The following is a 25,731-nucleotide window of genomic DNA, read 5'->3' on the forward strand; positions in this document are numbered from 1 at the left end:
CAGTGCATTTACTCAAGCACTGTTATAATTTTAGGTACTTGCACTTTACTTGAGTGCCTCCATTTTTTGCTACTTCATACCTCTACTTCACTTAATTCCATTGGGAAAATATTGTACTTTTATGTAGTTTTTATTGTAAATTTATCTGACAGCTATAGTTATAAGTTACTTTTCAGATTAAGATTTTAAATACAGAACATATGACTGGTTTATATATGAAGTATAGTACATGTACATGCAATGTACATATTAATCCATCAGTAATCATTATCAAATGATATTATATATGATACTGTAGTATAGCACTGACAAGGGCCATTCTGCTCCATAATGAGTACTTTTTTACTTATGATATTTCAAGTGCATCTTGCTGATACTGCGTCTGTGCTTTTATGAAGTACAATTTTGAATGCAGGACTTGTACTTGTAACAGAATATTTTTACATTGTGGCATTGCTACTTTTGTAAAAGATCTGAATAAGTCTTCTATCACTGCATTTTGGCTTGTTAGCAGGTATCAATTAAGAAGCATTTAGTGTAAGTAAACAGAAGAAAATTGCATTATTTTTGAGATATGTGGCCCTGAAATCTTTCAAATAATTCAGAGACTTGAGAAGCTGTGAATGTCTGTATAACATCTACAGTAGGAAGGATGAAAATCTGATTTGCAGTTCAGATGGCTGATGACTCACTTTTCACAGCTGGTAAACTTGCTGGGCATCCACTCATCTTCTGATTTTCCCTGGTTTCTCAGTTCTTTAGGAAATGAATTACTCGTTGATCATGTTGTGCTCTGTGTGAACAGAAGGTCAGAGTTAGCCTTAATTTCCTTAAGCTTAATTTGCTGATGATTTGTTTGCACATTTCATCTGTAATGATAAGACAAGTTGCTCCTTTTCATATATAAATGCAAGTGAAATGTCTCTCTGTCTCGCTCTTTAAGAGCAAGAAGATTTTGCAAGGTATTTCCCAACCGTTCAGCTTTATAAAGCACACAACAGCAACAACACATTCCATCACACAATTCAATCAGTCCAACTTACTATCAATGAAAGTTTCATTTTCATTATCAAACAACATGTGCAACTAACTGGATAATGGATTTCTGTCTTGATTTCCTGTCTCACACAGATTCCTGGTTGTATCGGTTTGTGTGTGTCTCCCTTTCACTGCAATATGTTAAACACATAGACCCAATAAGATTGAAAATCTCTATTTCAGTGAGACCAGTAGCAATGAATAGTGTCTAGCTGATTTTGCTGTCGCACCTTCCGCTGATAGCGACAAAGGCGGAGACAATGAGCTTTGATCTGATGTGAATTCTGATCGCCACCTCTGTGCGCAGCCATTGACAGAGAAATGCCTGAGTGACACAGTGTTAATGGCTTCACTAGAACAACATAATGTAAAAGCCAATGCCTCGGGGAGCCAACTGAACCGTACTCATGAATTTGTCCTTGCGAAGTCACGGCAGAGAGGAACGTGAATGTCAAAAATTTCTCAGTATTTAACGTCCGGCCCGTGATGATGTACAGTGATGCAGATTTGTACCCAGCTGCTCCAATCAAACTCACGGCATGATGTTGCAGAGATGAAGGTCCCTGACTAATATTCAGTGTATTCCCCAACAGCCCCAATCCATCTGTGTTTTTAATTTGTAATTTCAGCATGTCTGAAATCAAATGCCCTTACTATACCTTGTTATTCTCATAGTATAGGTATGTGGTCGAGTATGATGGATAAGAAATGTATCATGGACAGGAACAACAAAAGTGGTTAAAAGCTGTGGGATTTCACTAGTTTCTGCAAGGAAGTGAGATAATTGAAGGCAGAGTGTGGATGTGGGAAAGCAGGGCCAGATCAAGATAAAACTAAAGGAAGGGATAGATTGATGGTGGTAAAAAAAAAAAAAGACCTTGAAAGTGAAGCAGGGAGGGTAGCGAGAGGAGGAGATTGTGGGTTCATTAGAGGAGAGTTAAGAGCAAGCGAGCGAGCATATAGTACTGCTGGAGGAGATGCAGCTGTCCTCTGTCCAAGTGGCTGTTGCAGAGTCTAACTGATATGTATGCATAGTTAATAAAATCTATAACCATCTATCTTTGAGTTATACTCTTTCTCTCTGTGACATATACCACTGTCACATTGGGGGTAAGAGGAAAAATGAAGCCGAAAATAGAATCATATTAAGCGACTGCACATCCACTGGATTAATTGGACTCGACTGGACAGAGGATATAAAAGTCACGTTAGTTGCAGCACAACATTATTGCAGTATGACATGCCTGACAGGTCTGTTTTGCCACTGACAAAGTAACACATACCCGTTTGTTTGCATGACCTCCCCCCTCCCCCAGACTCAGAGGTCGTATCCTCGACATGACACATAATCTGTAAAACTCTGCGTGACTGGAGACACAGATTACGAAAATTTTACATAACACTGCAAGAACTGAAATGAGATTCTCGTTAGTTTGTTATTTATGCTTTCGGTTTATTTTGTATCTCTTCTTGTTGAAGTACTGTACACCAAGATTGATCCTGTGGAACATTTCCAAACTGCATTGTCTAAAATTGCTATTTCCACAGTGATTACACGCATAATTTAGTTTGTTGTTGTTTGTTATTTTTTCATTCTTAAAAGATTTCAACACAAGCCACAATTTACCCTGTTTGGGTGGCCAATACTGAGCATAACTAATGTCTAAGCCAAGACATGTTTCATAACAAACTGAGGTTCTCTACGATCAGTAAATGGCCTTGTCTGTTTTCTGCACAGATTGTGATCAGTTACATAGCAAAGACACTGTGAGCTAACACAATCACAGCACCAGGACAGTGGTATAACCGACACCCGACCTAGTAGCCAAAAATAGAATGTCATTTGTTTGTTCGCAAACTTAATACAGGTCACATGTGCTGTGTAATATCACCAAATTCAATTCCCAAGTGGGGAAGTGGAGGAGAAGGCCGTAAAATATGTCACACAGGCCGGAAACCTGACTTCCAAATGGCTCCGTGGATAATTTAAGGTTCACAGCAATAAATGTCTGAAATGGCAGTGTTTTATTAGGCGAAGAGCTCGGGTTATAAAATGCTTACTTGATTCTGTTGTCTCACCTCCCACAGTTAGAACGCTATTTCATCCTTCACGTGAAACATTATCTCAGCCTGTTCTCAACACCTTAAATGCATGTTCACTTCACACTTGTTTTATAATGAATCAGCAAAAAAAGAGCTACAAAGCAACCACCAGCTGAGAAACTGATTGGCTGTGACTGTGATTGTCAGGATTGTGAGCAAAGTATAAAAGAACCATTAACTGTATAGTGGTATTAAGTGGTATTTCTTTTCAATACATTGCATGTAGCCTCCTGATTCTCTGGGATGTCTGGGATGACTGATGTGTCCTCAGAAGACGAGTTAGCTACCTTAATGGATTTTTACTTTCATAAAAGTAGCTTTCAGTCTAGTGCCTCGGAACGGTTTCAATCTGAATTTGAAGTGACACCATGTTGTGAAGGCTGGCTCACTTTTGGGGTAGTTCTCCCTTGTTCTTCTTGAGTGACTGGGATTGCTGAAACGTGGCACGGAGCAATGTGGTGTTTGGTACTGAGCCGTCGCTCTCAGTAAGATAACGTGTTTGTCCAACTCTTGAAGACAGCTTAAAAGTTCCCTGTCACGAAAGTGTCTGGAGGTAGATGGGTGTAACTCTGAGCTGCTAGTAATTCTGTCACCTTATTGAACTGCTGCCTGTGAGGTGAAGAGGATGCTGCTAAATTTATTGGCATGTGCCTCCTCTGATGGACAGCCATGGTAGCAACAGTTGGGAGGCTTCATGCTTGTCAATCTTCATTTACTGCCTGTTGCTCTGTATTTCAGAGCATTACAATATGCTGCTTGCTTTATGCATGCACTCTATACAGCAAATGAAAACTGACAAAGTGCTTTAGACAGATTATTAAATATAACGTATACATGTCGTACTTGTCTTGTTAAATCACGCTATTGCTTAATTCTAAAAGGCTGTGAGCTGTCACTGTTTTAATCGGTACACTCAGTCATAATTGTCAGGGTTTGTAATGAATTGATTATTATTTTTGAAGGGTGTTTGCCAAAGTAATGTCAAGCAAATGCCCACCGTGCATTTTGATGTGGACTGCTTGTCATTCAACTGAGGTGGCAGGGGTTTCATTGACGACATTGAACACATTCTCTTACTAATGAGCCCACAAAAGACAGGGTACTTCTGAGTATCATCCCCCTGTTGCACAATTAGGCTAAAAGTCTGAAAATAATAAGCTTTTATAATGACTAATTATTTTCCACAGTATTTTCATGTGTAAATGTGTGCCAGCATTTCTCACTTGCTGTCTGAATGACTCTGTAGGTCTGTGTTTTCTCAGCTCAGCTTCTTTAAATATGTTGTCATGCTGAGCATCAACACCTGAAGGCAGCACAGGTGATTTTTGTTTTTGTTTCTACCGTCACTTCAAAGACATCACCTCTGCCTACCAATCTTAATTTCTCTCAGACAACCTCTTTTCTTTTCAAATGATGATTTTTGGGGGGGGGTTTCTGAAATCTTTTTGAATTAATCTGAATGACAGCTTTAAAATGAGTTTCAGGGGTAATGATAACAGAAATAAGGAGTTGAGGGAAAGAATCTGCTGCTTGATGAAGTGAGCCACACAGTTGTGTTATTCAGGTTCAGTCTCCATCATTATTTTGATGAAAGAACAAAAGAACGTTCCTTTCATTAAGTAGAAGAAGACAGGGATTCTCATCGTGACGCATCATATAGGCACTCCTGTTAGATCTCAAGAAGTTTTTAAAGGGAGCTGCTGATGTTTGAAAAAAGCTTCTGCACCAAACCTGAAGAAAGCTCTGAGATAATGGTGCTCAATAAAAAAAAAAAATCACCAGAATTTTTAGGAACTGACTTTTTTATCCAATTAAAATGATTCTTGCCACTAAATTTAATTTTAAAAACCCTGCTTATTGGAGATTTTGCAGCAACTGAAAAGTATTTTGTTGAATGCAGATGTGTGTGAGTTTTAAGATGTATAGAGAAAAAAAAACAAACAAATAAATAAATAAATATAGCCACATTCCAAACGGCAATTATTCCTGGCTTTAACTCCTTATCTCTGAATCTCAGTGCAGCCGTACGTTCTGCACTGAGGAGGACAGAGCAGTGTAGCCAGGTGGAACCGACTGTAATTAGACTGTAGAAAGAAATGATGGACACACAACGCAGTCACAGACAATTTACTCCAGAAGAGATGATACATTCCCTGCCTTTTCCGCCCCAACACCTGCATCCTGCACCGCAGCCTCCCACAACTCCACCAGCTCAGTAGGATGTTACAACCACATAATCACCTCACTCCATTATAGGTCATAACTAGTTTTTATGTGCTTATCCTCTTCCTCTTACCTTGGTCTGCCTTTTTTCACCTCCTAATGTCATGCCTCGTTACCCACTTGTGTTTTACCTGGCATCCTCTTTTGTCATATTTTTGTCCTCAGCCGCTGCAACCTGTTTGCACTTTCCCACTTTTTTGTTCCTCTCCTTCTCCATTTGTCTTTCCTCTCAGCATTCAGTTAAATATATTGTGTTTACGCATAGTTTGCTTTTTATGTGTTTATGCCACAAACAGCATACTCCAACATTTTTTTTTAACTCGTGGCACACTGTCATCGTCGTTTCCCTGAGCAACATAGTTTTAAATCACCTTTTTCCCTAAAGATTATTTTTCATCATAATGGGTAGTTTCATATTGGCAAAATGCCTCTTGGCATAGACTGTGGCTCTGTATTGTCTCCTCCCAAACTGTGCGTTTTCACATTTTAACAGCTAGGCTATCCATCACACATGCCGTGTGTGTCTGTCTCCAGGGTAGAGGTGATTTATTATCCCACTGGAAATTACTGTGCTGATGCTGTCGTTTGGTTAAAAAGAAAACACCCTAACTCTAAAATTCTGGGAAGCGAAAGAGAGACTAAGCAGTATTTCTTTTCTTGATGGTCTGCGCAAATTAAGGCAGTATGAAAGAGACTAAAGACACTTCGGGTAATTTCCTGTTACAGTCTCTCTCCCTGGTTACCCCGATGTAGTTTGCTAAAACCTTATTATGAATTGCATGCAAATTGCATCATCTTGAAGGCATCATCAAATTAGTTTTTACCAAAGTATCCGGTAATTCCACTTCCACACTCCCATTTCTACATTCGGTATTAGCATTAACATTTATTTACAGATGAATATTAAAAAGACAGGCATTTCATTAAACATGCAACCACCCCAATTAAAGGATAGCTGACATTTTTTAGGAGTTTAAAAAGTTGTCAAGCCCTCAACAGCTCTACAATAAAAGTACATTAACAGGAGAAATAAAAGTATATCCACAGGTGGAGTGAGAATCAAATGTTTCTTATTTGTTTCCTTGAAAAAGAAAACAAACTCAACACCTGAAGCACACAGGCGTAACTTTATTGGGTTTTCAGAAAGTGGAAGTCAATACAGAGTTGACTGCAATGTCCTCTAGTGAGTATTGATGGACTCCTCACCATCAGTGAAGGTTAATGACATATGTACACATTTAATGACAAACTTTTTACAGTCCTACTGTACTGTAAATAAGTAACATGTGTCACCTTCTAAAGATGATTGAATTTGTTTCCACCATGTTCCCCCATGTGTAACTTTCTATTGTACATAACCTGCAATTCAGTTTGCTACAATTCCCAGGAAAATACTGAGGACCACAGCCTGACAACTCAAACTGTTTCTCCTCAATATATGTTAGAATTTTGATACTCAGTGAATGACACATTTAGTGCAAATCTCATTTCTTAAATTGACCCGATTTTCTTCAAAAATATCTTTCCAATAAGTTGGTACACATTGGTTTTTTGGTTTAGTGAACAGTGTAAAATTACAGTGTTTGTAGAAATAATGTAGTGATGGTGGAGGCTTACAATGGTTGGTTCGTCAGTCCACCACTTTGGCCCAGACTTAAATAACTATTTGATGGATTGCCATGACATTTTGGACAATCATTCACAGTCCCCAGAGGATAAACCTCTTGATTTTGGTGATCTCCAGACTTTTCCCCTTGTGCCACCAGCAGCTTGACATTTCTGGTTTCAAGTAAAATGTCTTGTCAACTATTGGATGAATTTCCATGAAATTTGGTATACACATTCATGTCCTTATCAGGATTAATTGTAATAACTTTTTTCATCTAGTATGCTAACACGCTAAACTAAAATGGTGAACATGGTAAACCTTATACTGGCTTAGCATCAATATATTAGCATTGTCATTGTGAGCATATTAGCATGTTGATGTTAGCATTTAGCTTAAAGCACTGCTGTGCCTGTGTACAGTCTGACAGAGCCGCTAGCATGGCTGTAGACTGTAAATATCATGTGACATCAATAATTTGTAAAAATTTATATAGTCATAGGTACATTGTTTTTGATAAGTAGATCAAATAAACTGTGTAGAACTGATTTAACAGATTTTATGAGCAGTTCACAGTTTCACTGTACCTGTCATGTGTACTTAGACTTGCATTTGAGGCATTATCTATTCTACTGTGTACAGTATATACAGTAGAATAGATTACAGTAGAATAAGTCTTCTTTCCACATGAGTCATAGTCATACTGTTGGGGCAATATGTTTAACTTATCAATTCACTTGATTAAGACAGTTTAACAAACTACATTCAACTTCTGTTGATTTTGGCATTTCATGATGTTTGATTTTAGTTTTGTGGCAAGCTGGGACTCGTCTCTGTGTGCTGGAGTGTGACAAAGGCAGGGAGGAGAGAAACACAGAAACAGAAACTGGTGTTGACATTGGCGATATACTCAAGTTGGCATGTGGCATTAAGCTTTTGAAAATGCTGGAAGTAAGATTTTCAAAAAGAAAAGTTACTGCAAATGCTATTAGATTTTGCTGCATCATACTTGAAGGCCAGCACAAGATAGGTGACACTGGGCATGTCATGCAGTTATAACATACTAAATTAAATTGCATCTATTGTGTAAGAAATCGATAGCAGGCTTTTCCTTGACTGAACTGAATGAATTTCTTAAAACATTATTTCCGTGGCTAATAAATAACTTCTTTAAAGTTCACTTATGATGACACGTTATATATGTCAGCCATTTAAAGCTTATAAATGCATTTTTAACTTCCCCACAACAAATAGGAAACTGTCATTCACTCTCTTTTCTTAGGAAGAATTGAGTGAGCAACATATAAGACATGTCATTCAGTTTTCTCTACCACAGATAAAAGTGGACAAAAGATGTCTTAGTTTGGATTTTGGGATAAAATCTTTTGCTGTGGTATCAAGGGGAGAGCTGCTATGGACCATTGACTTCCCCCTCACCCATTTGTGGATGATGAGGAGATGTGAGGTCAATTGGAAGGGGCTCTATCATCCGTGACCAAATCCTGTACAAGAAAACCCATCCACATGGATTGATTGGCCGGATAAACAAGATGATGATGAGTGTGATTGAACACTGAACGCACATTGGAACTGTGGTCCACTGAGCATCTGCCTTACTTTCCTTTTCTCATTTAATTTTCTGGTTGAGTCAGTGGAAGTTAATTAATTTCCCTTCACAAGATTCTATCACTGCCACATAGACACCTTTAGGGTTTTTCAGATAGTACTTTTTAATCTTTTAAACTTTAAACTTAGCCTCTGGTGTCATTTATCTAAACAGCAATGCAGTGCATACTAAAATAACATCTATAGTGGAAATACTAAAGAGTTCTGGGGTTAATGCCAAACCTTGCAAAGGAGTGCACTCTTCATAGCCAAGAAATACACACAAAAAAATTAAACTTAAACTGAGACTTTTACTGCAGGTCTAAGACTTGTCTTTGTTCTACTAAGCAGAATTGAGACTGTTTTGAGGCTAAAGCCAAAAACATAAAATTGACCTTCTGTGTGTTTTTACTAGCATAAAGTCCCATCATTCATTCCCAAGACAGGAATTATTATTTATACCAACAAGACAGACAGGAAGACTGACAGTGGGACACAGAAGTTGTCCTTCGGACTGTAAAACGCTCAAAATAAATACTCTGTAACACCCCAGAACACAATAAATTCTGTTAATGTTGAGCAACATTTACTGTGTGCACAAACAGCATTTAAGATCACTCCTTGCTGACTATGTCCAAACTTGTGACTCAAAACAAGCACTGTACAGACAGCTTGTGATAAAGGACGTGGCGAGGGAGAGCTGTACAGGAAACGCTTTAAAAATGTAATTGGTAATGTGATACGCAGTATGAAATGGGCTGATACTGCCAACAGCTTAAGTACAAACCCAATCAAAGCAATCCGCTAGTCAGTGCCATCTGATCAATGAAGTTCCATCCAACCTTGTCCCTCCTTTATTTAACCCTCCTACTAGAGCAACGATACCACTGCACAAATCCCTCAACTGAGAGCAGCAGAAAGAAAGACTATCGGAGTCAGAGGAGCACAGCAAGACAGGAAGACAGGATTTAGGGACTTGGCAAAGAAAAAAAGGATTAAATAAAAGAGTACCCTTTTTTCTTAAGATGCAAAAAAGGAGAAAGAGCAAAACAGAAGAGTAAAAAGGAACATTACTTGGCAATGATAAATCTGTGCACTGGGCAGATATCACTGGCGAAACTGGAGGCCAACCTACTTACTTCAGCTTAGTAAATATCTAAAGGCATAGTAACTTGTATATTTTGTCATGTAATTTGTATACTTTTTTATGTTTAATACAAAAATAAATTAAATGTCATTTGAATCCAAAAAGTCAATTTCAAGTTATATTCTGTTTGGTTATTGTTTTGTATGTTGCTATTTTTGCCTTGTAAGCAATTACAACCAATATGGTGGGAACACGAAGACTATAATAACAGACATGATGCTTTCTTTTATACTCCAGCTGCAGTTAACTAAGTAAATAAGAGTGTTTTACTTGTAATGTTTGACTACATACGCCATGTAAATATGTCAGCATGAAAAAAGGGAAGAGGAAGTCAAAAGGTCTGGTAAACAAACTCACCACAGACTGGATTTACAACTTCACCATAGTTTTAGAGAAAAGTATTCAGTTCCTCTAAGTAATATACTGATCCATACATGGTAACCAGGGATGAATCGTAGACTGACTCAAATACAAACTCAAATACACCTGTTTGAATACACAAAGTACGGTATTTTAGGAAATTCTGCATGGATTAAACTAGAGATAAGTGCATTATTTTACTATCTTAATTACGTGGAAATAAAATAATGTAACAATTAAAAAAATGTAATATTCAATTTTCACTCATTGTACACTCAGTTCCCACTTGGTGGATAATAGATTATTATATGAAGTGTTGCTTGAATTCTCCCTCTGGTTAACTGGATAACATGACATAAATTTCATACTTACCACCATAGACTCGTATGACGAATTATGAGATGATGGGTCTTTTGCTACAGATGCCTGAAAGACCTGCCCTCCCGAGCAGCCCCCCTCCCCAGAGTCAGGGGACCCATATTGGATGCTGTCACTACGGAGCAGTAAGCCTTAAAATCTTACAGAAAACCTGAGGGGAAAAACACTCCCTGTGATGGTGTCTTTGTTGTGATATCCTCAAAGTGAGTGTGAAGGCTATTTCTTCAGTATTTTGGAGAGACTTTTCCCTCAGCTTTCTAGGAGAGGAGCCCTTTGACTCTTCAGCAAAAAATGTTAAGTCCCCTCTGACAGAGGCTTTGTAATCCATCCATACTGACTCCCCTGATAAGGTAAATGTTCTCATTAAATTTGGGAGACACTGATGCTTAAATTTGCATACTAATGAGGCAAAACAGATTTTGTTGAAAGTAATATAACTCCATAAATATGCAATTAATAGATGAACTCAGAATCGGATTTATTTGCCAAGTATATTAACACACACAAGGAATTTGGTTCCGGCTGTTGGTGTCTCTCAAGCAATATATAGACAATGTACATATTATGTACAGACAATACACAATATAAAAGCAATATACAGATTATATAAAAGACAAACAATATGCATAAAGTGCAAGTGTGCGTGGTATTACAAACAACAATAATATACATCATGTATGGAAATGAAATTGTGATGTGTGAGTATTTGTACAATACAATATTTGTAGTTGTGAAGCAGGGTGTAGTAACTATCTGAAGAACTGAGTGTAGTTATGGCATAGCAGATGACACTGGTCAGCTATTTATGAGGGTGATGGCATGAGGAAAGAAACTGCTCTTGTGTCTGGTACTTTTGGTAGGCAGGGTTCTGAAACACCTGCCGGAGGGGAGAGTTGAAAAAGGTTGTGTCCTGGGTGTGAGGAATCTGTAATGATTTTTCCTGCCCATGTAATGGTTCTTGAAGCATATAAGTCCTGGGGGGTGGGCAGGAGAGCACCAATGATTTTTTTTCTGCCGTCCTTACTGTTCACTGCAGTCTGTTCTTATCCTGTTTTGTGGCTGCTCCAAACTAGACTGTGATGGATGTGCATAGGACAGATTCAATGACTGCGGTGTTGAACTGGCTCAGCAACTCCTGTGGCAGACCATACTTCCTCAGTTGCCACAGAAAGTACATCCTCTACTGGGCCTTTTTGAGGATGGAGGTGATGTTGGTCTCCCATGACAGGTTTTGAGAAATGGTAGTTCCCAGAAACTTGAAAGCCTCAGTTGATGCAGGGCTGTCGGATATTGTAAGGGGGAGCAGTGCTGAGGGGTGTCTCCTAAAGTCCACTGTCATCTCCACAGTCTTGAGTGTGTTCAGCCCCAAGTTGTTCTGATGCAGCAGAGCACCAGCTGTTCAACCTCCTGCTGATATGCAGACTCGTCGCCATCCTGGATGAGTCTGATGACCATAGTGTTGTGAATTTAACAGCTGGGTCCTTGGAGGTGCAATCGTTGTTGTAGAGGGAGAAAAGCAGTGGAGAGAGGACACATCCCTGGGGAGAATCAGTGCCGACTTCCTCCAGCCTCACCTGCTGTTTACTGCCTGTCAGGAAGCTGGTGATACACTGACAGATGGAGGGGGATACAGTGAGCTGGGAGAGTTTGGAGGAGAGGATTTCTGGAACGATGGTTGAACACTGAGCTGAAGTCTACAGACAGGATCCTTGCATATGCCCCTGGGCAGTTAAAGTGTTGCAGGATGTAGTACAGTCCCATGTTGACTGCGTCATCCACAGAACTGTTCGCCTGATAGGCAAACTGCAGGGGGTCCAGCAGGTGTCCTGTGATGTTCTTCAGGTGGGCCAACATCAGTCGTTCAAAGGACTTCATGATTACAGACGTCAAAGCGACAGGCCTTTGCTCACTCAGTGCTGTGATGGAGGGTTTCTTGGAGACCAGGATGATGGTGGACCGTTTTAAACAGGAGGGGACTTCACACAACTCCAGTGGTCTGTTGAAGATCTGCGTGAAGATTGGAGCCAGTTGGTCAGCACAGCCTTCAAGACAGAGGAGTGATGGGGGCTGATGTGATCTTTGTTTGCCTGCCTCAGTAGGGGGGGTGGTCTTCTGTAGTTTGTGATATCTTGCAGGCCTTTCCACACTAATGCAGGGTCGTTGGCTAAAAACCTGTTTTTCAGCTTATCAGTGTAGCCTCTTTTAGCCACTCTGAAAAAACTGTTGTAGAGTTTCTGGCCTGCTTGTATGGGGCTCTATCCCTACTTGGCATACTCCTTTGCCTGATGAAGTTGTCTTAGTCTGGCTGTAAACCATGTCTTGTTATTGTTGTTTGTGCAGTAGGTCTTGGTTGGCACACGTCTTCACAAAAACTGATGTAAAATGAAACCATGTCAGTCAACTCGTCTAGATTTCCAGTTGTATCTTCAAAAACAGTCCAATCGGCACAGTTAAAACAGTCTTGCAGTTCCTACTTTGCCTTGCTGGTTCATTTCTTCACTGTTTTGGCTTTGTAGGTTTTAGTTTCTGCCTGTTGGTTGGAATAAGATGAAATAAGCAGTGATCAGAGAGCCCCAGTGCATCTTTAAGAACTGTGTAGCAGTGGCCCAATGTGTTATTATCCCTGGTGGTACAATTAATATGCTCTCTATATTTTGGTAGTCCGTGGTTTAATTTTGCTCTGTCTAAGTCCCCAAGGATTATGAAAAGTGAGTCTGTATGTTTTTGTTCCAAGCCAGTTATCTGGTCGGGCAGGGTTTGCAGTGCGTCATTCACCCTGGCCTGGGGTGGGATGTAAACACTGACCAGGATGAAGGAAGAAAATTCCCGCGGTGAATAAAATGGCTTGCAGTTAATGTACACTGTCTCCAAGTTCGGGCTGCAGTATTTACTTAGCACTGTGACATCTGTACACCAACCTTCGCTAATATAGATGCAGATTCCACAGCCTTTCGTTTTCCTTTATAGCTCTGTTAAACGATCCACTCAGTGTAAATGGAGGCCCGGCAGATGTAATCCACTATCGGGGATGGATTCACTAAGCCAGGTTTCAGTGAAAAAAGAGCAGCAGAGCGTCAGCAGAGAGTCCCTGTTTGTCCCATTGAGGTGAATTGATGGGAATTGTATCCCTGCTGCCGGAATATAATAAATATTCATACTACATGGTATTTGAAGACAAATGATTATATAGCAGTATTTGCTAATTAATAAATGCATTTGTTCATGCACTAGTTGTGTTTAATACATCATAATGATAATGTCAGATTAATTGGCAGCTGAAATGCCTCATTTTAAGTAATTTAGATGTAATTTTATAGTATACCTTCTCATTTAGTGTTGCAATTACTAAATTTCTATCCTTGCAAAGGGTTGAAAAAGTACACACACAAATCAATGCCAAGAGCACTGAAAAAATTGTGTCTACCAGAGGAGAAAATGAGATTAACAACACGAACTAGGAATATTCATTGTGTCTATTTCCTTGAATTTTTCTTCTTAATTTACTCCCTGTCAGGGAGAAAATAACTAACCAGATGAAAACAGCTCATCAAATTCCAATGGCAGAGAAACAAAATCATCTATTGCAAACACTACATAAGTAGAACATACATAGCTAATCTTAATTGAAATTAACTAGCATTAAGTTAAGTCACGCTTAGCAAAACACAAAAGATAAATTAGAGTTCACTGACTAATTTCACAATTTCTGTCTTTCCAATTAGCCTTCAAGGCCTACAAGCTGACATGGCAGGAGACCACCTAAAGGCTACAGTAGTTGTATGGTTTGACCTCCAATTTTATAACATCCTGTGAGTCTACTGGGATCCACCCTGCAGAGTGTATTCATATTTCAATGGTAACTTCAACATTAGCTGTAATGTATGTTGCCCACAGGCTAATATAATGTCTGTTTGATGGACGAGTCCTCATCCACTGGGGACGAAGCATTCTTTTATAGCATTTCACATTATTCTGGAAACATTCCACAGAAAGTCACTGTAAGCTACAATATGCCTGATGTCCTCACATTTTAGACAGAATTGCTGTAAGCACAAAAGTACAGTCTGTGAACTGTAGAGCAATATCATAAATGGGTTTCTCTTAAGTATGAAAAGAGTTAATGTAACGACATGTTAGATGAATCAAATTAGCGGTGATGTGAGAAAATTTTAAGGGAAAACATCAACTGACAGTATGTTGAAAGCTGACACTGTAAGATACATCAGCAGATGATTGATGTGTTGACATCTAAATTTAACTTTTCACAGCTTCTCTCTTCCACTGATGTTATAAATATTGTTTATGTTTATTTAAACTTTTTCATTTAATCAGGTTATCAAGAAACATTCATAATCGGACAGCCAGACAACCAGCATACAGAAACAACACAATATACTGTATATACACTGATTAGTATTATGAATTCATATAAAATTATATGATGATGAACCTGACAGTTTGTGTTGTTCTTCTGGCTGTAGATAGTAAAATGAATTCATATAAAAAATGATTTGAGCATAAACCAGACTTCTTGTTATGCTGTTTACTCTAGTCAGTTACAGAAAATTATTCAATATATTTTACAAACTCAGGGACAGATTTTTAAAAAGTATAAGCTGTCTGTTAACTGTTGTGAATCAGTGACAGCTGCATGCAGAGGTTACAGCTTCCCGCATGAAACAGAGAAACACCACCTGCAGAGTTCCAAAGTAGTTCATTATCCCTGGGTTTCTTATACTGTAGTAGGTCCTTGCCCCTCTGAAGGAAGCTTCTAAACATTTATTATTATGTATTTATTTTAAAACCATTGGGAAATACAGGGATTTCTGTCAGGAAGTGTAGCTTTGTGTGTGCTTGTTTCTCAGCCAGTTAACACTAAATTCGGTAAGGTTGCTCTCTCAGCATGTTTAGTACCATCTGCACGGTCCAAAGTAAGATAAGGTACTTTTTGGAGAAATAAATTGCCTACTGTGATGATAATTACATATTTTAGATGTCCCATGTCACACATCCTAACAAATAGTGAGACCAAGGCATTTATATTGAATCTAATAATAATAATGTTCAAGAGAAGGAGAGAAGTGAAAAATAACAGCATTATTGTTGTTTCACACCAGCCTACATTTCTCTTGTTGTCTACCAAGACAACCTGTCATCATTCCCTTCCTTATTTCACACAGTCAACACAACCTGCTCAGTGCCTTAATGTCAGACAACTGAATTTAAAAAATGGGAGATATTGTATTTAAAATTTCAGTTTATGAGGCCTCAAGGCTGCGCAATGCTGCAGATTTTGTTGTACAATTACTCCCTCTTACCCACCAAAAATAGAAGCGGCTGCAGAGTTTTTGAAATCCTTGCTCTCTTGCTCAAATTACATGGTGGTATCAGGTCTCTGTGGACACATATCCACCCACAAAGATTGACGAATCAAAACTTAAATGCCAAAACCCATACCCTCAATAGCAAGGAGTGATCACTCTGTCAATAGAAAGCGAGACTCACTCATGATGAAACTTGTAGTTATGTACTGTAATCTCTTATTGCTATCCGATAGTATAAAGTTTGATAAGTGATTTCAGACTTGGCTGGTTGGTGCACTTTAAGGCAACATTAAATTGACAATATTTTATGTGAAAAAAATCCAGTGTAGGATTGGATTTTTTTGTCACTTTGTTGGCTTGTTTGAAGTAAGTGTCTGCATACCAGCATAGGCAGTTGTCCCTTTCAGTTTATGCCAGTGAGTTTATGTCTTGGAACAAATACAGTATCTAGTGCTTTGCAGAATCTATTGATAGGATAAACAAAAAGAATAATGGCCTGTTGAACAAGCGGCCACTGTCTGACAACCTCTTGGGATCGTTACAAAATATATGCATACAGATGACATATCAGACATTCAGATACACATTGAAATGTGGATCTTGGAAGAGTCAGCAACACAAATAAGTAGACTGGATTTTTGAAATATCCTCATTCTGTCCACCCCCAGAGGGAGAGCTTCCTAAAAAGTGTTCATTAAATGTCCACAGCATTGACAGTCATAGGAAGCCTAATATGGTATATTAGGTAACTGTACATTAACAGGCTCCAAATTTAACTGTCCTATGACACTGGAAAATGTTTCATTTTACTGAATCTGAGATATGATATCAGTATAACTCAGTATGTAGCTGCCTGGCTGACATACACACACACACACACACACACACACACATATATATATATATATATATATATATATATATATATGTGTGCTAAATGCCAAGAAAGAACAGTTTCAGTTTTACTTTGAGCTAATTTTTCAATTTCATGGTAACACTCTTGATGTTGCATGGAGGAATGTAGGCTTTCATTAGTAGAAGGTCATGTCAACATGCTGCAAATCATTCTCACCAAAACATCAATAAACACCCAAACAACCAAGTTGCAAACAAACTTTCTGTTTGGTTCTGTTGGTCACCATAACAAAGAGTTTCTCAAAAGCTTTATAGAGCAGAGAAAGCACAACAAATGTGTGTCTAGGTGTCTAGGTGAGTAAAAAAAAAACCCACTTTATTCTATAAAGGACGTTTTCATTTTTAATGCAGAGATTTAAAAGATGACCCAGGCCTTCAGTTTTTCTAGCTGCAAAGAGGGCTCTGACAGTGATCACCTTCATGTAGCTGAAAGAATGGATCTAGGAACAAATGTGCAGCTCCGGCGTGTTGGAGGTCACAAAGTCAATGACTTAACATGAGGCCAGGCCTCATTGAGCTTTACAAAACTACCTGTGGGAAAATCAATTCTGAAATTAAGGGAGAGGCAGTGCAGGGAACCTAGTGTTGGCTGCGGTCCTGTTGTTACACTATATATACATATACATAAACATTTCACCTGCTTTTCTAAACCAGGGAAAGTCTCACTGAGATTAAAATCTCTTATTCAAGAGTGACCTGACCAAGAGAGCAGCACATTGTTACAACAATAAACACAAACAATACAAACAGACAAATACTGTCATACACTACAAACGAGTGAAAACAACATCCAGTTACAAGGTCAAGGACATAAATCAAAAGTTATGATGCATAAAGAGTTACATTTTTCTAAAATGATCTCAGTGAAAATTTAGGAGCAAACACATTTACCAAGAGTACTATTTTCTTGATCCTTTTGACTTAAATTCCTCCACAGTAATCAGCTCTGACAATTTCAGGTCTTTCTGTACATTATTCCAGGAAGACGGGGCAGCATATTTAAAAGCTTTTTTGCCTGATTCTATTCTAACTCTCACATCTGTAGAATATCGTGAGAGTGTAGAACATATTGATTTTGGTTTTTACATGTTTGTACACAGATAAGGAGGAACAAGCCCAAGGAGAGATTTATATATAAAAGCCAACCAATGTGAAAGTCTGCAGACATACAGACATGAGATTGCCACAACCAGTAATAAAACACAAAGCACAATGGTATACAGTATCCAACTTCTTTAGGCACTGGTCAGGCGCATTCATAAAGAGCAGATCGCCATAATCCAGTAATCTAGGGACAAAAGTTGCCGAAATTAAGTGTTTCCTTGCCTGGAGGGAGAAACAGGCAGAGAAACAAACAAAGGTTATCTTAGTTCCTCTGACTCACAGTGAAGCAGATATATCTGTCGCATCCAGTTGCCTCAGGGAAATCCATCTTTGGTTCACTCAGAGTCAGACACAAATAAAGGTTTAGGTTTTAATACCACATACCAATACCATGTGATTGGGAAACATTATTCTCACTGAACTTTGTGTTTGAGTTTGTTAGTGTTTACAGAGAGGGTTGCTCTCGATACATGAGGCATGAAAGGGAGAGTAGCATTGTATCACATAGACAAACAAGTGACAGGGCAAATATGCATCCATTAATATGACAGGTCCAGGATATGGATTTTCCCTGAAATTCCTGGTTCAGCCTCTTTGCGTGTCATAAAAACCGGTGAAGAGTGCTGTGTTTGCCAACATCTAAATCTTTTATTGATTTTGGTGTAGAGTAATTCAGTCACCTAACAACAGAATGAAAACAAGCTATCTGGTGTTTATTAAGTTGCTTGGAAACTGAGTTTCAAGTGTCTGTGGGAGCTTGAGAAGAATGAGTTGTACTTCATCTTCCTCTGAAAAACTTTCTTACCTCCACTGACCTTATTGCTCTGCTCTGTCCAGTTGATCACCTCCTCTAAGTAAAGGAGTTAAAAGGAGTCCCTTATTTGGGACTTGTGTTTGCACATGAGGTTAGCATGAAAGGAGTGCAGCACTTCATAAGAATGTTATGTGACTTTGAGTTGTAAAGTGAACATGTCTGGCCATTTTGGGACTTGGAAGACGAATAGATAAAATAAGTTAATGAAGCATTGTGTTAGTTCAGGCAGGACGTGTACTGTAAGTCATGTGCACCGACTCGGATGATCGTCAGCTGATCCAACAAACATCAATCACGTTGAGCAATTCAAACAAGGCGATTGTTCGCTCAAGCTGTCAGGTTTTCATTCATCCCTGCCGGCTCTCATCTTTCAGGTCTTACAGGTGATAGAAAACACATTTTACTTTAATTTATTGTGTTCACCTTGGCAGAGTTATTGATAGCAGAATTGAGGGTGTAACTGGTGATTTTTTGATGAGTACCACAGCAATTATGGAGGTTTGTAAATGCTAAAATTATGCTCAGTTTCTTAGACATTATTCATAAGATTCTGACTTAAGTCTGACCTTTTGATTTTGGCATCAGATGAATGACAGCACAACATACAGTCGACGTGTTTCGCTTTCTGTGCGTCATCAAGTTGATCTTTAAGGTAGGTGCTTGTTCAAAATTTGTCCATGACCTGCATTTTCCAATGAAATAACCCTTTGCCATCACAGTTGCGTCCTTTCATATTAAATGCTAATAATAACGAGTCAGTTATGTTTGCAGGAAAAAATGTCTGAAAGATGTATGTATTGGCAGCTTCATCAAGGTTTTAGTTCATGGATGACAACCCAGTGAGACTTTAATTCCCACGAAGTATAGGTTAAGGTCACCCTAGGAAAAACAGAAAGTGGGATAATGGATTAATATCAGTCAAATCCAGGCCACTGGGGGATTTTGCTTCCTGCTGTATACAGTATGTCTAAGCTTCTGCTTTCTTCTGTCTAACTACTTCTATCTATGCCCTCCTGTCTTTCTATTTCTCTCCCTCTAACATTTATGAATCAATTGAAATGCAGGAGATAAAGCCATTAACCCAAAGGAAGAAATTATGTACTAGGGATGAGATAAAGCGAGGAACTGTATTCCAATAAGGCTTTTTCTTTTATTTTATATGATTTCTATTAAAGTTCCAAAGCTACAAAATGGCTGCAACCTCTGGATCATCGTCCTCAGGAATAGCTGAGACACTTGAGTAGTTATGGTGTTTATCTCCATCCACTAACCTTAGCATTGAGATATATACTCACTCTCAGCACTGTTTAAATAAGTTTAAGGGCCTCAGAGCCTCCTCGTTTGGTGTTGACATCTGAAAGGGGAGACACACAAGAGCCTCTGGGGTGAGAATCATGGTCCAGTTGATTAAGAGAGAGGTAGTTCAAAGCAGAAAACTTCATTCTTGGTATTGCAGGAGGCAAGAAGCGTTAGATTATTATTTTCTGGCAGCAGATACAAGTGTTTGAACGGGATTTTTTTTTTTTTTGCAGGAGTAATAGACTAATTTAAATGGAAATTTGAAACCTTTGCAGTTCTGTGCTGCTTTCTGCAGAAAATCAACACAGTTACTGACGTTTTGCTGCTTTTAATGCATATTATGATGAGAGTCCAGCAGTGAAGTATCAATAAACAATGTGATTTACTCAGCAAGTGTGAGTGGTGTTAGTGTGTTCTCTAAACCCTGGCAATGAAGGGTTTTGGAAACAATATTAAAAAACTTGAACTGATGCACACCTGATGAGGAAAACCAAGAGCATGTAAACATTCATAATCATTACAGCCAAAATGTCATTTGGTCGTTTGAGTCCTTTATAGCCGGAGAATGCTTTTTATGACTTAACCCCCCACATAATTTTCTTGGAGCCTGTTCTGCTCTGTGTTGTCTCTTGCAGTGAGTGCTCCCACTCATATTAGTGTCGTAAGTGCAATAGGAGTCAAAGAGTGTCTTTTTCCACTCAGCATGGCTCCATACAGTATCAGAGGCTTATGAGGATCTCATCACTCTCCATCTTCATAATGTTCCTGTCAGTCTGCCGGATGGGAACTATTACACGCCACAGATGATCTTTCACTAGATGCAGGGGCCCCCATAAATTCTGGCAGTTTTATTATGCAAGATATTAGTCCATTTGTGTATTAGCTCAGTGGTTTGCATCATTATGCTAATTTCAGAATGTGTCTCATGTGCTTTGTAGTTAGTTCTGAGGATGGTAGAAGACAAGACACTCTTGTCAAATGGATTACACTCCCCCTCTATTGAGATTTATTTTACAATATGTCACTTTTTTGATCTCTGGCTTCCTCTCAAATCAGCTCCATTGTAATCCCGCCCATGTAAAGCCCTTTGCTATGAATGGGCTCTTTTTCATCTCTCCCTCCTGTGTTGGATGTCTTCTGACAGACCAATAACAACAAGACTCGGCTGCAAAAGCCAATTGTCAGCACGGCCAATCCATCACTTATCTGTTTCCATTAGCATTCAAGGATCATTAGCCAGCAAGCACCTAATATAAACTATAATTGTAGGCTATAAACTGTTACGGCACCTGACCACTCGCACCCACTGGACATGGTTCAGAATTAGGGCTCTAAATACCTGTTAAGGTGTCTATATTCTAAACATGTGGACTGCTGGTTTGTCACAAGACCTTTCTAAACTTTATTGATACTGTTTTGACTGATTTTTGTCTTGCTTTGTTTCTTTTAATGTGTAACATCAACCTGCTCCAGCACTGCAGATGAAAATTAGGTTTTTGGCTAAATTTGGCATAACTACATCACATTAATGTTGATTAATGTGCACTGTCCCTGACAGATAAATAAATAAAGTAAAATAAGTTATTTGTCTACATTCACACAATACTCACTTTCTTTTTCTGGCGTATACATTAAGTGCAAAGTAATTTTTTTCCTCGACAGACTGTGCGTGATCTGTGTTTATCTGGCCCAAACAGGCTATGTGTTTACTGTATCTGAGTGTGTGACTCTGTGACAGCTCCGACTCTGATGGCTATCAAAACTTAACCAGGAACTTCAGTTCTGTCTGTTATTGTCCTCCAGCCTCTTACTGTTCCTCTTTTGAGTCCTAAAGCCTGCAGATGGGTGCTAACTTTTTGCTCTAGTTGAAACATGTTCAACTCACATGGATACATCTAAGCCTTAGTTCCCACCACCCAGACCAAATTAGCATCTGTTCATGTCCACTCATGTCTTTGGATTGACTTTATATGGAATCCCACCATATATACACTCAAAGAACCACCAACGTTAACTTCTCTAGGAGGTATCACTCCATGAGATCACTATCCAACCCATTTTAGTTTTGAACAGTCCAACTCAATGAATTAATACAACAAAGTTATACTGAAAGGTCAGAGAGGAAACGATTAATAATACAAGAGAGGTAAGCACAAATAGAGTAATCCAGTAGGCTAAATCGTTTGTATAAGATGCTGTGCTGGCAAGGATATTAAATATTGATAAAAGAAAGTGAAATGCAATCAGTTCAGGTAAATGCCTGTTCTGCGACTAAACAACTTTCTGCGTTGCAATACTCAGCATTATGACACTCAGGGTTTCCCCCAGAAAAGTTGTTAGGCCTGGTGGAAAATATATTTTGACGGGGCTGGCTGCCAAGTGATTTTTTTTGATGGGGACCCAGCATGGGCCAGCAACAGACTGATGGCAGCATTAACAGTGTTTCCTCTAGGTTGACTGCTTTGGGGTGGTGGTGGCGGGGAGGTGGGGGGGGGGGTGGGGCTTCTTGTCATCTTCCCGCCAGGCCTGAACAATTATAAGGGAAACACTGATTAAGAAGAGAGATTTCAAAGAGAGATCTGAAAATATGACTGTATAATGTGTAAATAAGTCATTTATTAACACAGATTTTAATAAATCAACAACCATAGCAGAGTCTTACAAATTATTTGATGCAGCAGCAAAACAACGAGGGTTTTGGATTTGTACTATATTTTGAAAAAGTCAATAAAATTCAGTAAATAGCGAAACTGTCTGTTTCATTACTTTATATTCATGTAATAAATATACAAATGTCAATTGGATGGTAATCTGCATGAGAAATAAAGAAAAAGAAAAAAAAATGGTTATGATAATCATCCACTTATAGTGATCAATTTGACACAGACAGATGTGATTACTATAAGTGGTTTCCACTGTAATATCAGTGTTTATACCATAGCTGGTTGAAAAGCTCTGAGACACATTTACTGCTCCATGGAAGAAATTGCAGCTTCATGTCACTACAATCATCAAAATGTATTGACACAAAATTCAGGAACTCTGCTTTGCTTGAAAAACTGCATCATTTATTTTTATCGCAAAATGTGGCTCATAATATACATGTACAACTTATACTGCTCACCCAGCTCTGCGCTCCTCTGTCCACCCTGATAGCAGCCACATCGCCACTCCCTCACTCGCACTCACCCACTCACTCAGTCCACTAGTTAACCATTAGCCAATTAGCCGTTAGCCTGCACACTGCAGCTAAAACACTAGTGTTACCTCAAATTGTCAAGACTACTCTTCAACACAACTGCTAGCAAAACTTTCTGCCCTTAACTTGCAAGCTACAGTAAGTAGCTTTCCAACCATAATATCTATGTTTCCAACCAAGCTGCCCCACTGTAACTTGGCTGTAGTTTAAAAAACATCTTAAAAATACATTTGAAAAAATTCACAGATGTTTAGGCCCAGCGGGGGGGTCAACCTGCCATACACTGGCGGAAACCCTGACACTGTGGTATTCTGTGACATTGTGTTTAATGGGGATTGTACATGACAAAACCCAACAGCATTTTCTTTGAGCAGAGTAAGTAGGATACTGCAAGTGGACATGAAAAAATGCATTTTGATAATCAGCAGGTTCTGCCCAGTTTAATTCTTTGTGTGCATGTATGTGTAAAGTTACCAAGCTACCATATGTGCAAGTCTACCCACTGATGCTTGTGTGCATTTGTGTTGGAGCAGGTGATTTTCTTTTTTTTTTTTTGTGGGACCTGTCATTTCAGATCTACACATCGGGGTCGGGTTCATCTGGAGCTGGTTATCAGAGAATAGGCTTTTGATACCAAGAAAGACAGATGAGACCACTATCACCTCCCTGGAGAATTTAGGGAATCAAATTTAAAAGCTATTTTAGGCCAGGTACAGTCACGTCACCTGGGCTGATATTATTGGATGAAATAAGATGCACCCTCTGCCAAGTCAGTGTGTGTGTGTGTGTGTATGTGTGTGTTGATGGGAGAAGCAGCCAGAGTGAACAGACAGAGGTCGGGCAATGGGTGGGCAATATTTGAGCGAATGAAACAGAGGGGCAGTCGGTTAGCACTCTGTTAACTGTTTGTTTACTGTTGTTTAAGTGTTTGGACTGTATTATAACCAGTCCTGTCAGTACACCTCTCTTTGTGGCAATAAAGTACTTGGATTATTTTCAAGACTCCCTTGTAATCACCTTGTTGACTGACTGCCCCTTCAAGTGTTTGAGCTTTGGCAACTGAGGATGTGTGTGTTTGCACTCCTGCAAGGGTGTTAGTGAAAAACACAGAGAGTGCGTGATAAAGTTTGTATGGGTGTGCTTTTGTCCTGTATGGCTGCCTTATGTAATCCTTTCTGAGAAGAGAGTGTACATCTACGCAACTTGTGCGTTAGTGTGCATGAATATTCAGTGGAGAAGCACACAACACAGCAGTAGATATGGTCTCCATCATCTGACAGCCCTCTGTCCTGAGATGAGATTCCTCCCCTCTCATATAAACACATAATATCCTACTGCTGGTTAATTTACACTCCCAGAGCAGGAGGTGTGACTACTTACATCTCCCCGTACATTCCAAGCGCTTCTACAGTATCCTTTCCCTCACTCTCCTGTACCCCCTGCACAACCCTGCATCTCTGCCTGCAGCATTTTAAAGACCCCTCTCCTCCCGCTGAAGCATGTTTACATAGGAGTGAGTGTGTGTTTTTTCTCCCTCTCCGTCTCTTTCGAGTGCCTGTTCAATAGGCAGATGGTTGCACTTCCTTTTAAGGATTGATCGCAATAGACTATCACTTACATGTGTATAGCATCTGTGTAGGGTTGTATTGAAGTGCAGGCATGAGGAGGGAGGCAAAGGGTCAGGACTGGAATTAGCCTCACACGAAACGACATTGTTTCTCAAAACGTGGTATTTCATGGTTTGGATTGTGGGAATTGTTAGGAACGAGCTGTCACTGTGGTAAATTTAATGCACAAGCAAATTTTTTTTTTCCCCCTGTGTTCCACTTTGACATCCACCATAAAACTGAGCCTAATTTCAATGACAGTAACTTAGCTTTTGTTTTAAAATACACACACAAGGTATGCATTGGACCTCATCCAGGTTTAGATTTACTGTGAGAATGAAAGAAAGGTTGACTTCAGTGTTCTCTGTGCAGTCATACTCAAGTGGCCGCAGCTTTTTGGTTTGACATATTCCTGAGCCATTCTTCCACTGTCTCTATTTTGCCTCTCTATTTTTCTTCCTGTCTCTTGCTTTCACATACACACATACTACACAGGCATGTCTAAGTGTCTAAAAGTGCCATGTCTAAAGAGTTCCAGCAGCTTGTTACTGAGGCTGTCAAAAAGCGCAGAGACCCACCACAGAGGTGAGGATGTGTGTGAAATCCCATGAGCCTCTAGCACTGGTCAGAAGCATAACAACATCCTGCTTCTCTTTCCACGTGTATGTTTTTCTCCTCACACCTAGCTAGTCTAATTCAACACTGAAGCCTATTAAAAGAAGAATTACTTTTGTACCACAGTATATACAACTGTATAGCATTATCTTAATACATGTTGGGTGAAATTTAATAATGCCCAGATTACATTTTTTAATCAACATATCAATAAAATGTAAAAAAAAAAAAAAAATGCACCACCATATTTTAAAGCAACAACTATGCAAATTAACTGTCAAAATATGTTTGTAACAACACACATAAACATTTCCTGATGTAACGCCCCTAGTGGCAGAACAACATAATTTGTTGTGCCTTCCAAAACTGTTGTAACTGTTGTTCTGAGACAGAT

The 25,731-nt window shown here is 39.1% G+C and overlaps 1 protein-coding gene across 10 annotated transcripts in view; it reads left to right on the top strand.

Annotated features, from left to right (window-relative positions):
* The window catches only part of LOC121911630 (ryanodine receptor 2-like), a 189,332-nt gene that overhangs the window by 148,129 nt on the left and 15,472 nt on the right, over positions 1-25,731 (top strand). Inside the window, exon 105 of one of the 10 annotated variants that reach the window (XM_042433292.1) lies at positions 14,183-14,855. The exons of 6 other annotated variants lie outside the window; for them this stretch is intronic. The gene's annotated coding sequence lies outside the window, so the exon portion shown is untranslated. Of the gene's footprint in view, positions 1-9,449; positions 9,726-10,504; positions 10,586-14,182; positions 14,856-25,731 lie in introns of those variants that run through there. 3 more of the 10 variants (XM_042433291.1, XM_042433295.1, XM_042433301.1) reach the window with 3 other exon arrangements.

This window comes from Thunnus maccoyii, chromosome 14 (assembly GCF_910596095.1).
Source record: "Thunnus maccoyii chromosome 14, fThuMac1.1, whole genome shotgun sequence".
NCBI lineage: Eukaryota > Metazoa > Chordata > Actinopteri > Scombriformes > Scombridae > Thunnus > Thunnus maccoyii.